The 4,516-nt window shown below is 42.1% G+C and overlaps 1 pseudogene; it reads right to left on the reverse strand.

Moving 5' to 3' along the window:
• Positions 1–232: 232 nt before the first annotated feature.
• On the reverse strand, positions 233–853 carry LOC120848750 (annotated as a pseudogene).
• Positions 854–4,516: the final 3,663 nt, after the last annotated feature.

Here is a 4,516-nt window from a genome sequence, read left to right on the forward strand (position 1 = left end):
CAACATATCGTGAAAAAATACAAAACATATTACGCGTAACAATATGAGCACACATAAACACCGTGTGAATGTATACAATTCTATATGGTATATTTCAAAGACTATATAAAGACTATGAACCGTTGAAAGAATTATAAATGACATAGATCAAATTTCTCACATGGCCTGTTTTCTAACAAAAATTACAAAACAAGACTTCAACACCAAAACTTTCCCATATACAAGATAGAAATTAATGCATTATCATCTGTTGTTTACAAAAAAAATTCTCGCATTTTTTTCTAGTAAATGTATCAAAGTAAATATTTTGTTTTAGATACTTGTTTAGTATAAAACGTACGTTATATGTCAGCGACTGCGAGAAGTATTCAGTGCGGCGGCGCGGCGCTAACCACCTGTCACAGATGCGGGTGCGAGGGTCACTTATTTGTTTCGGTAAGTCAGATGTCCTCTTCAAAAAGGAGCTGAAACTTTCAGTTGACAAGAACAAAGATTGTAATAAACGAAATTCATATATATGATTTTACGCCTATTATACCATACTGAGTGTACAAGTGTGCGGTTGAGTGTAATCCTGGCACATTAGCAATATATCGAATCGCTTTTTTTTAAGAACAAGGATGGTGTGTACGTTTCCTGCTGTGGTCGTGCCCCATACGAGCGTGCAGTAATTTATGTGTGAAGTGAATAGTGCATGATAAATATGAAGTTTTGCATTATATGGAAGGATGTGTTGGCATCGTGACAAGGCTCCTGTCGCCGATGATAAGCACTTAGCTAAAGCTTCAATGTGATCTTTCCATGTCATATTGTCAGAAAATGTAACTCCAAGGATCCTGTGATTGTTAACTATTTCAATAGAAGTATCCCCGAGTAATAAATCGTGTATTATTTGTGCCTGCTAGTGTGTCGTTTTGAATAAAATAGCCTTAAATTTATTTGTATTTATTTTTAGACCATTCTCATTGGACCAGTACCACAGTTTCGAAAGTTCCCTTTCAGCTTTTAAATCATTTCATTTGTATCCCATCCGGAAATAAACAGGCTCATGTCATCCGCATAGATCACGTAGACTGCGTTACTATCTTGCTTAACAACATCATTAACATACATATTGAAAAGGAACGGTCCTAGAACACTTCCTTGTGGAACACCGACAAATACTAATTCGGAAGATGAAATGTTATTATCTATTGATACGCACTGCTTCCGGTCGTAAAGATAAGACTGAAACAACGATTGGGAAACACCGCGGACACCGTATGCGTGCAACGTTTTTAGCCATATCTCGTGATTTATGTAATCGAATGCCTTACTATAGTCAATAAATACTCCGAGGGTAAGCCGATTTCCTTCAATATTCTTAATGATAAGTTCTTTCATTGTTTAAAGTGCTGTTTCTGTTGATTTTCCCTGGCGAAAGCCATGTTGACTGTCTATTACTATATCGTGTTTAGAAAAAAAATTATTGATGCGTGAAAAAATTATTTTCTCAAGTCCTTTAGAGAACACCGGAAGAATGGATACTGGCCTATAATTGTTAAAGTTATTTTTCTCTCCTCCTTTAAAGATGACCGAAACTTTCGCCTTTTTTATTCTACTGGGAAAGCAACCAAGCTCTAGAACTAGATTAAATATTTAGTTTAGACAGGGAGCGATAGCATCAATTACGTATTTTACAGGCTTTATTTGAACGTCCTCTATGTCTGTTGAGTTTTTTAAGCTCATACATGTGCGGCAAATCTCGATTTCATCCGTAGGTACAAGAAACGCGGGTTCACTACATTGGTACCCGGGTTTCGAACCAGTGATGTTATTCAGCGGTCTAACCATATTCACAAAGTGCGTATTGAAAGGATCGGCTAATGTGACCCCTGAAAGTTTGTTGTTTCCTATTGTTACTTCAGTTGTGTTACATTTCGCGTTTTGTCGTTTTAGAACCTCATTCATTTTCTTCCATACTCTTTCAGGGTGCTTTTTGGACACCTCAAAAAAAAGTTTATTATCGTAAGATGTTTTTGCGTTTCTTAACCCGGCGGTTAGCTTGATTCTATGTCTTTTAAAAGCTGCAAGTTTACACGGTTCCCTCGTACGCAGGAACGCTTTAAAAAGCTTAGTTTTTCCATTGATCATTTTTAAATGTTCAGGTCCTATCCAAGGCTTCCTAATATTGTTTTTTTGCTTTTCGGTTATGCGAGGAAAAGCGGCATTATAATGGGGAAATATTGAAAAGAACTCGTCATAAACGTCACTCCCGTTGGTTTTGCTATAGACAGATGACCAGTCAGCATTTACGATATACCTACGGAAGGTATCCAGATTTCTGCTGGATAAGCACCGATATGTTAATTTAGTTTGACATGTTTTTTCCCACGATGTAGAAGTAGAATACCCTTACAAAAATGAACAATGAGTTTCAATTGAGCTTCTAATGTGTTTTTATAGAGTCAAATGAAACTCATAAGAAACTCATCATTAAATGAGTTTTATCATTAGCCACTCCGTATCTATTCTTTTGAATTTACTCATTACAAATTCAAGTGAGGTTTATCGTTACCCAATCAATATCAATTCTTTCGAGTTTACTCATTACAAATTCAAGTGAGGTTTCTCGTTACCCAATCAATAGCAATTCTTTTGAGTTTACTCATTACACATTGAAATGAGTGTTATCAAAAAAAATCAATAAATCTACTCCCTACTGCATTGCACCCGAAACAAATAGCGCGTCGGTGCTAGTTCTGATGTACAGATTTATTTCCTGTGCTTAAAATGATAACTGTATTCACCCTCTTTTACTCCTAAATGCTTATTCACACGATGTATCTCTTCAACTCGCCACAGTTTAGCGAAACCAAGATTTCGCGAAATCGGCCTGTTCACACGTGGAGTTTGACGCGCGAAACCTGTGACGTATTGACTCACGAGACTTCCGCCAAACCTTGCCATCTGCACCGGGAATACCAAGCGTTTCGCATCAAAATGATATGAAGTACGCACAGTGTGAAGGGACAGCCTGTTTTATTAATGCCACTCAATGAATTTCGTCAGATTCGGCTCACTGGGTTTACTAGTCCTGCCGAATCCGGGAAAAACCGCGAGATGATCTCGAAGCATTTTAGACATTTTTGCACCGCTAATAAAAAAACGTTATCCCCAGTCATCATGTTTATATACGGTGCTTGCACCCGCCGCGACTGTTGACGAATCTGCACCGCGCCCCCAATCCGTACTGTAGGCGCCGTTCACACACCTGCAACCGAGTAGGACCAAGACTCGACGCCCGTACGCACCGCTTCTTCGCTTGTCGCATAGCGGGGCTTGTCGCTCGCCATGTTTGTTTGTTTTCTTTCGGCAAAGCTCGGACACGGGATCGGCCAAAAATCAGACTCCCCCAAAAGCTCGCTCCTCCTCGAAGGTCAGACGTCATAGCGAAGTCGAGCGGCCATTGGCAGCGTCCGCGTTTCTCCTTCGGGTGATTGACGGGCGTCGGTGAGGTTTCAGCAAAAAATTGCTGCAGAAGTGAGAAACACGCGCCACTTTTTTCGGAGGCGCGCCACTTTTTCGGTCGAGTTCAGAAGGGGAATCTGTTTCCCGAAACCTAGTTTTGCGCCACAAGATTCGCCAACACGATGCATCATGTGAACAGACCTATTTACAGCGCCCCTCTACCGCGATTTGGTCAGTTTCGGTTTCAGTATTGCAACTTTTACTGGTTTCGGTTTCATACTTTAAGGATCGCGTCTTCGACGCCCCATCGGTAGCGACACCAGTTCTTTGTTTTTTTTTTTTTTTCCGCCATGGTTTCGCCCGTTTCGCTAGTTTTGCGACCGTTGGGTGTGTCGCGGGATGGAAATGGCCTTTAGACATGGAAATGTGCTAATTTAATCAAGTTTATCTATCTGTGAAGTTTTCTCTTGTGATGATTTTGTTCAAGAAGAGCGCGGAAGACCGACGACGCGACAGAACGAGCAACTCAACGCAGTTGGTAAGCATACTTCTTTGTTTGCATTGTACGCGTTGAACGAGAAGTGAACGTTATGGAGTTTTAGAGTAATCTCGTGGCTGCTGTGCATGCGCAGACCCAGAACAAGCTTCGGACTCGAGCTTTGGGGCCCGTTATTTCTCGATAATGGCGTGGGTACCGCAAAAGGCGGCGCCCACGAAATCTCCGTTGATCGCGTCTTCGACGCCGTCGCCCGCTCGGGAACTGCGTGAGTCGCACTCGGCGCCCGCGGTCGGTATGGTCGAAGCGTTTTCAAAACGCCACGGATCGCTGGATTCACAGCTCAGAGCTATCGAGGTGCAAAGCTATCGAGGCGCGTGTACTTACGATCGTGGCAGACATGTAAGCATGCCTGGGTAGTGGATCGTCTGGGCTTCGTAAGTACAGCTGCAACGGAAAAAGAGTAGCACAAGTGACCGAGGACCGGAGCGGCAAATCGCGACACGCGGCGCTCTTGTTCCCGAGCGCGCCGATAGCGAGAGTGACAGTCACGTTCCATGCCCCAACGCG

The sequence above is a fragment of the Ixodes scapularis genome, unplaced genomic scaffold, assembly GCF_016920785.2.
Source record: "Ixodes scapularis isolate PalLabHiFi unplaced genomic scaffold, ASM1692078v2 PGA_scaffold0__279_contigs__length_252992795, whole genome shotgun sequence".
NCBI lineage: Eukaryota > Metazoa > Arthropoda > Arachnida > Ixodida > Ixodidae > Ixodes > Ixodes scapularis.